This window comes from Grus americana, unplaced genomic scaffold (assembly GCF_028858705.1).
Source record: "Grus americana isolate bGruAme1 unplaced genomic scaffold, bGruAme1.mat scaffold_848, whole genome shotgun sequence".
Lineage (NCBI taxonomy): Eukaryota > Metazoa > Chordata > Aves > Gruiformes > Gruidae > Grus > Grus americana.
Window position 1 is genome coordinate 213,928 of NW_026562047.1, and position 9,604 is coordinate 223,531.

A 9,604-nucleotide genomic window follows, 5' to 3' on the forward strand; every position below is an offset into this window, starting at 1 on the left:
GCTCAAAAACATCCAGTTTCTTCTTCGAGTATATTGTGTGTGAGATCACCTCTGATGAAGAAAGGTGCAATAACTACAGGGCACCTGTGTGGTGAGCAGCAGATCACTCATAGACAGACCAGCTCTCCTAACTCTGCATTAGGGATCAGGGAGCCCTTTTGTCCCTCAGGGCTCACCAGTGTCCAGGCTGAGAGCAAGGTGAAAGATGAGGATTTCTGCCCCTTCAGAGAAAGTGCCCTCACTCAGCAGCACAAAGGTGAGCTCAGAAAAAGGAATTGAACAAAGTTTCCTCCCAAAAATGAAAAGTAATTTTGAGGGGATTTTTTGAGAAACAGCATAGGACAGGCTCAAAGAAGTCTGCCCTGACTTGTCAATGTCTTGTCCTCTTTCAACAGTTCCCCAAGCCCAGAGTGAACAAATGTCCAACGGCAGCTCCATCACCCAGTTCCTCCTCCTGGCATTCGCAGACACACGGGAGCTGCAGCTCTTGCACCTCTGGCTCTTCCTGGGCATCTACCTGGCTGCCCTCCTGGGAAACGGCCTCATCATCACTGCCATAGCCTGTGACCACCACCTCCACACCCCCATGTACTTCTTCCTCCTCAACCTCTCCCTCCTTGACTTGGGCTGCATCTCCACCACTCTCCCCAAATTCATGGCCGATTCCCTCTGGGACTCCAGGGTCATTTCCTACGCAGGATGTGCTGCACAGGTCTTCCTGTTTGTCTTCTTGCTTGGAGCAGAGTATTCTCTTCTCACTGTCATGGCCTACGACCGCTACATTGCCATCTGCAAACCCCTGCACTACGGGACCCTCCTGGGCAGCAGAGCTTGTGCCCACATGGCAGCAGCTGCCTGGGGCAGTGGGTTTCTCACTGCTCTGCTGCACACGGCCAATACATTTTCCCTACCCCTCTGCCACGGCAATGCTGTGGACCAGTTCTTCTGTGAAATCCCCCAGATCCTCAAGCTCTCCTGCTCAGATGCCTACCTCAGGGAAGTTGGGCTAATTGTGGTTAGTGTCTGTTTAGCCTTTGGGTGTTTTGTTTTCATTGTGGTGTCCTATGTGCAGATCTTCAGGGCCGTGCTGAGGATCCCCTCTGAGCAGGGACGGCACAAAGCCTTTTCCACGTGCCTCCCTCACCTGGCCGTGGTCTCCCTGTTTATTAGCTCTGGCACGTTTGCTGACCTGAAGCCCCCCTCCATCTCCTCCCCATCTCTGGACCTGGTGGTGGCTGTTCTGTACTCAGTGGTGCCTCCAGCCATGAACCCCCTCATCTACAGCATGAGGAACCAGGAGCTCAAGGATGCAGTGTGGAAACTGAGGACTGGATGGTATTTGGCAGCAATAAACTGCCCATCTTCTGCTGCATAACAGCTGTTATTTAACTCATTACAGGCCCAGCCTGTCATCTGTAATTTATATTGTTGATGATGGTGTTTTACTCGCAGTGATGTTGTCATCCCCTCTCTAATTCAGTCTCTGCTTTTATTTTCTGACCGAGTGGCTGTGTAAATGAGGAGCCATGCTCTCTGTGTGTTTAAGTAAAATAAAGGACCTTGCAGCAAGGTCGGGTTTTTTCTGAGATCCTTCATCCAAGAGCTTTATTGATGTGCAGGGACAGTTCCTGTGTGCAGAGGTGGCAGGGAAGAGACTCCTGGCATGGCAGCACTGCCAGGAAGCACTTGATCTCCCAGAGCTGTTCTCTTTTCACTGCCACACTCTCTTTCTGATCCCTTGGTGTTTTGGGTTTGCGTGGCAAGGTTTTGGTAGCGGGGGGGCTACAGGGGTGGCTTCTGTGAGAAGCTGCCAGAAGCTTCCCCTGTGTCTGACAGAGCCAATGCCAGCCGGCTCCAAGATGGACCCGCCCCTGGCCAAGGCCGAGCCAATCAGCGCCTCTGTGAGAACATATTTAAGAAGAAGAAAAACACTTAGAGAGAGAGAGCTTTTGCAGCCGGAGGGAGGAGTGAGAAGCTGTAAGAAACTCTGCAGACACCCAGGTCAGTGCAGAAGGAGGGGCAGGAGGTGCTCCAGGCGCCGGAGCAGAGATCCCCCTGCAGCCCGTGGTGAAGGCCATGGTGAAGCAGGCTGTCTCCCTGCAGCCCATGGAGGAAGGATGAGGGGGTGTAGCAATTCCACCTGCAGCCCATGGAGGACCCCACGCCGGAGCAGGTGGAGGCACCTGAAGGAGGCTGTGGCCCATGGGAAGCCCACGCTGGATCAAGCTCCTGGCAGGACCTGTGGACCCGTGGAGAGAGGAGCCCACGCCAGAGCAGGTTTGCTGGCAGGACTTGTGACCCCATGGGGGACCCACGCTGGAGCAGTTTGCTCCTGAAGGTCTGCACCTCGTGGGAGAGACCACGCTGGAGCAGTTCGTGAAGGACTGTAGCCCGTGGGAGAAACTCACGTTAGAGAAGTTCGTGAAGGACTGTCTCCTGTAAGAGGGACCCCATGCTGGAGCAGGGGAACGATGAGAGGAGTCCTCCCCCGAGGATGATGAAGCGGCAGAGACAATGTGTGCTGAACTGACTGCAACCCCCATTCCCCGTCCCCCTGTGCCGCTGAGGGGGGGAAGGTTGAAGCCGGGAGTGAAGTCGAGCCCGGGAAGATGGGAGGGGTGGGGGGAGGTGTTTTAAGATTTGGTTTTATTTCTCATTCCTCTACTCTGTTTAGTAATAAATTAGATGAATTTCCTAAGTCAGTCTGTTTTGCTCGTGACCATAATTAGTGAGTGATCTCTCCCTGTCCTTATCTCGACCCACAAGCGTTTCGTTATGCCTTTTCTCCCCTGTCTAGTGAAGGAGGGGAGTGATAGAGCGGCTCTGGTGGGCACCTGGCCCCTAGCCAGGGTCAACCCACCACAGGAGGTCTTGGAGGAAGGACCTCAGAAAAAAGAGTCAATGCAGGGCACTTTATTTTCTTTAAATCCCAGAGAGTATGACTCCTCATTTGCACAGCCTCCAGGTCACACAAAAGCTGGATAGATTGTGAATTAGAAATGGGTCAAATAAAGACATTTCTTTGTGGAAAGCATTCAGATAAGTAAAACAAAGAAACAAATAACCCAAACATAACATGCCACCCCCCTTCCCCCAAGACCAAAATGATCATAAAAAAACTTCCAGAAGACTGGCTGGGCCTGTAATGAGATATATTATGAATATTCTGAAGAAGAAAACAGGCATTTTATTGTTTCTGAAAATCATCCAGTCATTAGTTTCCTGAGGGCATCCTTGATCTCATGGTTCCTCATGGTGTAGATGAGGGGGTTCATGGCTGGAGGCAGCACTGAGTACAGAACAGCCACCACCAAGTCCAGAGATGGGGAGGAGATGGAGGGGGGCTTCAGGTAGGTGAACATGGCAGTGCTGATAAACAGGGAGACCACAGCCAGGTGAGGGAGGCACGTGGAAAAGGCTTTGTGCCGTCCCTGCTCAGAGGGGATCCTCAGCACGGCCCTGAAGATCTGCACATAGGACACCACAATGAAAACAAAACACCCAAAGGCTAAACAGACACTAACCACAATTAGCCCAACTTCCCTGAGGTAGGCATCTGAGCAGGAGAGCTTGAGGATCTGGGGGATTTCACAGAAGAACTGGTCCACAGCATTGCCGTGGCAGAGGGGTAGGGAAAATGTATTGGCCGTGTGCAGCAGAGCAGTGAGAAACCCACTGCCCCAGGCAGCTGCTGCCATGTGGGCACAAGCTCTGCTGCCCAGGAGGGTCCCGTAGTGCAGGGGTTTGCAGATGGCAACGTAGCGGTCGTAGGCCATGACAGTGAGGAGAAAATACTCTGCTGAAATCAAAAAGAGAAAGAAAAAGACCTGCACTTCACATCCAGGGTAGCAGATGTCCCTGGTGTCCCAGAGGGAATTGGCCATGGCTTTGGGGAGAGTGGTGGAGATGGAGCCCAGGTCGAGGAGGGAGAGGTTGAGGAGGAAGAAGTACATGGGGGTGTGGAGGTGGTGGTCACAGGCTATGGCAGTGATGATGAGGCCGTTTCCCAGGAGCGCAGCCAGGTAGATGCCCAGGAAGAGCCCGAAGTGCAAGAGCTGCAGCTCCCGTGTGTCTGCAAATGCCAGCAGGAGGAACTCAGTGATGATGGAGCTGCCGTTGGCCATCTGCAGCTGCTGCTCACAGAGGTCTGTGCATGGAGGAAAAGACAGGGAGGAGTTAGAGTAGAGCTTAACCTACTGCATTTCTCATGGAAACCTCCCAAAGCGCTTTTCCCCTTTCAGGAAGACCTTTGGCAGGTGTCTTTGCTACATTCAGGCTGGTGCTGCTTGTGGGTGCCATAGGAGCAGGGAGCTCTTCTGGGGGCTCTGGAGGACTTTGTCCCGCTTACAGCAAGAGCTAAACAGGAACATAGGGTGATATCAGGTTAAGTCCAGTCATAATTGCAAAGAGCTTTTCAGGATTGTTGGTCCCAGTACACCTGACTGCAGAGTAGAGCTGTGGGCATTTCCGTTTGCTTACTTTGTTCTGTTTGCCTATCCACACCCGAGGGATTTTTTAAAGGCATAAACCCTTGGCATTTCTTCTGCGCTCCAGGGGAAACCTTGTGGGTTCTGAGAGACAAAGGAACTGCTCCTCAATGCGGAGTGAAGAGAGTCAATCTGTCCATCAGCCCTGGTCTCGGCTGGCCTGCGCTGGCACCTCTTTGAGCTGGAGGACGATTGCACCCAGATGTTCCTCTGAGAAGAAACTGGACACTGGAGGATCTCAGCTCTCCCCTCCTAGGCAGGGACACAGAGGGCTCATTGCAGCTGCCTGTCTTCTCCATGGGACTGCTAGGTGACACAGAGATGCCCTGGGAGAGCTAGGCCCTTTTGGAGGGCAGCCTGCAGCCAAGCAGGACCCACTCCCACCCATTCCCCTCTAGAAAATACCTGAATTTCATAAATATGAGGGGTCCTGCAGGAAGAGTAAGCTCACTCCTGGCCCCATACACCGCAGTGCCCAGAGCCCCAAACATTAGGAGAGGACGCGGATGCTTTTCCTCCATGGATCCATCTGCATGAGACAACATGCAGCACTGGTGTCTGAGCTGCACCCTAGTCCTCGCCCCTCACACCAGCGATTAACGGGGAAGAACAAGGGCGGCAGGGACAAGAGGGGAAAATGCCAAAGTACTCCTGCCAAGGGAGTCAGGAGAGGGAGACACAGCTGGACGCTTGAGTGTTTCTCCTCTTCGGTGGTTGGGCCGCTGGGAAGGAAACGCATGATCAAGTCCCTGTGACATTAAGGGTGGGAATATCTGCTGGGTGGGAGAGGAGACCAGGGAGTTGCTCTGGGGAAAGTGTCTGCACTGCAGGGCATGGCAGGGAGATGCCAAATGCCCCCTCCGTGGCATTTCTGGGAGCAGCTCCCTCTCACTCCCTGCCCATGTCACCACTGCCTGGAGCTGTCCCTGCTGGGACCCGTTTCTCTGCCCCCAAGTCTCCTCCCTGCCAGTGCTCACAGCTCTCATGCCACCCGCTGTGTGCTCGGCTCTTCCCTACAGACCCCTCCTGGCAGCAGGGCACCGGCCAGAGAAATCTCTGTGTGTGCAGGGGCTAAGGAGCAGCTCAGACAAGTGCTGAAGTGATCCCGGAGTCGCTCTGGGGGACGCATCTGCCCCCGTGGGTTCGAAGGGGGCTGGGGCACCTCACTCCCATGCAGACCCCTGCCTGGCAGGGCTTCAAGGGTCACTGTCTGAAACTCCCCCAACCCCACAGAGCCCACGAGCAGGAGCAGGAGCAGCACAGACAGGCGGGAAGAGGAGGAGCAGCACCACAAACAGAAGGAAAGGCACTTAAGACAGTCGTCACCTTCACCAGCCGTGCAGGCAGCCTCCCAGACAGCGATGCTGCAAGGCAGTCACGCTCAGCCCCTGTGCTGCGCAGAGAAAAATGGGCACAGGGCTGGAGAGAGGCACCGCTGCTCTGCTGGAGCTCTGGCTGCAGAGGGGGCAGCTGATGCCTTGTGCCCCACGGCCACGAGGGCAGAGACTTTGCTGGGTCAGACAGGAGGCAAGGGGGCTTGCTCAGAGGAAGGGGTCTGCACTGGAGGGGGTGACAGGGAACTTTCCCAATTCTCCTTCCCATGACATTGCCTTCTCAGTTTCATCTTCTTCCCTGCCCACCCCTCGGCTTCCTGGTCCTTTTCAACCTGCTGCTTTGCCCCACAGTGTTTTCCTCACAGGAAATTCTGAGAGACCCCATCCCACCGTTGGTGCACTCAGTGTTGTCCTACAGAAAACTCTCCCTGGGAGGGCACCGCCCAGAGACATCTCCCTGCTTCCGACGGGTAAAGAGCAGGTCAGACGAACCGTGATGTTGCCAGCCAAGGTGATGCTGGTGATGCCTGCAGGCTGAGGGGTAGGCGAAGGCATTTTCTGAGGTTCCTAGAAGACCTTCTGATCATGTCACGTAATGGTTAAGAATCTCAGTCACTTCTCAAATGTGAGCAGCTCCGTTTCCCTTCACACCCCCAAAGCATGAAATTGAAGCCTGAGGGAAGCACCTTTGTTTCCAGATAGCCCCTGCCTGGACCCTCCAGCCCTGGGAGGATCTGGAGCTGTGAGCGGCCCTGATCCATGCAGCAGCCTCTGAACAGCAGAAGGACCCTGCCCTGTCATGCCCTGCCGGGTGTCACTCCTTGCACCCAGACCTTCTCCCCACAGCACCGTGGGGAGCTCCCCAGAAAACCTGAGTGCTGCTCCTCGCAGGCAGCACAGTCCCTGTCCTGGCACAGAGCCCCCTTGGGCTGCAAGGACCCTGCCTGGAGCCCAGGGCAGCTCCACACCCAGCCTGGCACCCCTGCAGCCATCGCTGGGAGGAGGGACCCATCATGCCCTGTCCCTCTGAGGATGCAGCAGGGAAGCCCTGCTCTGGAGCAGATCCTTCTCCTCCACACCTGAAAAGCCAGGAGAGCCATGCTGACAGGTCCTATCAGTTGTGGCATGGGCCAGGTCTAGGAGACACTTCCAGGCACTCATCTGCATTGCCCTGCAGCCAGAGACTTACCGTGTCAAGGGCTGGGAAGATTTCTTTCCCCGGTGAGCTCCCACACCAGAAGTCTTTCACCTTCTCTCACTCCTCTTGTGTGCTCTCAGTGCCTGCAGGCAGCGCCCTCAGCCCTGCTGCGCTTTGCAGAGGAGCTGCTCCTGGGCAGAGCTGTCTCTCTGCAGCGCTGCCCGCTTGCCATGAGCTCCCTCCATCCCAGGAGCCCAGCCCAGCTCAGCAGCAGAGGATCAGCCCAAGGCAGCACTTTCTCTGCCCCCTCTGGGCTCCCTCCAGGTGTCCCTGGGGCTCTGGGGGAACCTGCTGTGAAACAGGCTGAAGGAATCACTGACGTTCCCTCCCACAGCTGGGGAGAAACACTTTCTGGCAGAGTCATTCCTCCTAATAAAAAAAGAGTTGGGCATAAGAATCTCCTTTCCTTGTGTCGGCATTAGACGGGACACCCAGGTAGGGACAGCGAGGGCTCTCCTTTACCCCTGCTGAGGGAAGGGAGTCAGCTGACTCAGTTGAGGCATCTCATCCTTGGTTTGCAGTCCTGGGGCTGGAAGGGGACTCAGCTCTCACCTATGGCTCCCACAAAGCCTCAGGAGGTGGGATTCTTCTTGCCTCAGGTCAGGTGGGCACCAAATAGGCACCTGCTGCCTGGGAGCTGCTTGTCTCAGTTCCCATGGGAATTACTGGAGATGGAGGCCAGGAGTCACCTGTTCAGACTCAAACACCTGGTGACATCTGAGGTGTCAGGTGTGGTCCAAGATATGTGCAGGGAGCTGCAAGCTCCAATGGAGCCGTTCATAGAGACAGGGCAGTATCTGGAGGCATGGTCTTGGAGCTTAGAGGGGAATACCTTTGGCCAACAGCAGATGCCCACATTTTGGACAACTGAACTTTTTCCCTACTCCTTACGTCCAGGGCAGCCTACTGAGGTAGTCAGGGGGCCAGAAGGAGTCTTTGCCATAGCCATCAGCCATCTTCTGCATCAGCTGTAGATACTAGCTCACCTTTGACTGTAATGGCAGATGTCTCATGGACATCCCTACGTTGCCCAAGCCAATTCAGGGCAGCTACTCAACAGCCAAACACAGGCCTGCAGTGCTATGATGTGAGATGCCGGGGCCCTCCAGCACAAGTGCATGTGGCTGGCAGGGACCGCACAGGACCTACAGGAAAGGCATCTGCGTCCAGAGTGGGTGTGAGACAGACACTCCAGATGGCATGTCCGATTGCATCAGTTTCTGTTGGCCAGCTACTGAATCCCACCACTGCAATGAGACGGGGTCTGACCCAGCTCCATCCAGTTGATGCAGAAGTTCATGCACAGGAAGCACATCCCACTGGGATCTCCACTCATTTGCCTACTCCCAAAGTCTGCTGGTTCTTCTTAAAGACGACCTCTTATTCACTCACTTGATGATACAAGCAAGGAACCGTCCAAGGATTTTCCGAGTTTTCCTGGATCACAGGATGTCCACACCCAAAGATAATTCAGCAGCATCTGTCCTTCCTTGAGATCAGCTTCACCTCCACCACAGGCTCTCAGGGGCTGCAGAGACACCACGGAGAGCAAAGCCCTCTCCTGCCAGGACAGCAGAGACCAGCCCTGCTTGCCTCTGGCCTCAGGGAGAGAAGATTTGCCTCTTTCTATGCCTTCACACTGACATCTGCCATCTCCTCCAGCATGTCTCTGGTCTCATGCAAAGCATGGGTCTTGGGTACTTGGTCCTGGGTTTGCCTGTGACAAGTCTGAGCTTCTCCCTGGTGCCACGGCTGAGGTGCTGCAGCCCAAACGTGCATCAATGGCCTCAGCCTGGGGCACAGACCGCTGGAGAGCCGGAGTCCCAAGTGCCACTATAGACTCTTGGCATTGATGGAGTAAATGGTGAGGGGTGGTGGGACAGCTCACAGTGGTGCTGCCATGGTGCGTACGGGCTTTTCAGGAGAGGCAGGCCGGGAAGATGGGGTGGGGGATGACCTCCGTCTGAAGGAGCTTGTTGTACGTATGGTGCTCCTCTACGGGATGTGCAACAGGTTGTGTGAGCCTTGTGGGTGAGGGTGAGAGGACAGGCCACTTAGTGTGGCATCCTGGTGGGAGATGAAGAACCTGCAACCGGGGTAAGGAAGTGGACTACGCCTTCATTAATTAAGCAACCCAAGGAAGTCTCCAGATGAATGATGCCAGGTCTTACTGGGGACTTGAATGACTCTGGCGCTCACTGGAAGGGGTGCACAGCAGGGTGCATGTTGTCCAGCAGGCTTCTGGGTCTCTTGGAACAACTTCTTTATACAGGTGCAAGGTAGGCCAACCAAGGTGATGCTGACCCGAATCCAGTCCCTGCAGAGGGAGGGCTGATCAGGGCTGTGAAAATGAGTGTGAGCCTGGGCTGTAGTGACCATGAAATCTCAGCTCACAAGGGGAATGAGAAAGGACTGCAGCAAAGTAGAGATGCTGGGTCTCTAGAGGAGAAGATTTTAGCCTCCTCAGGGGACTTTTGGGGGCAATCCCACAGCAGCAGCAGCAGCACTCAAGGGCAGCAGAGCTGCACTGAACTTCTGGTCTTTCAGGACACCACATTCCACACAAAAGAACTGTCCGCATTAAC

The 9,604-nt window shown here is 54.9% G+C and overlaps 2 pseudogenes; one reads left to right on the forward strand and one right to left on the reverse strand.

Moving 5' to 3' along the window:
* The first annotated feature begins 418 nt into the window (after nt 1–418).
* Nucleotides 419–1,389, forward strand: LOC129201211 (olfactory receptor 14A16-like; annotated as a pseudogene).
* Nucleotides 1,390–3,203: 1,814 nt separating this feature from the next.
* Nucleotides 3,204–7,438, reverse strand: LOC129201219 (olfactory receptor 14A16-like; annotated as a pseudogene).
* Nucleotides 7,439–9,604: the final 2,166 nt, after the last annotated feature.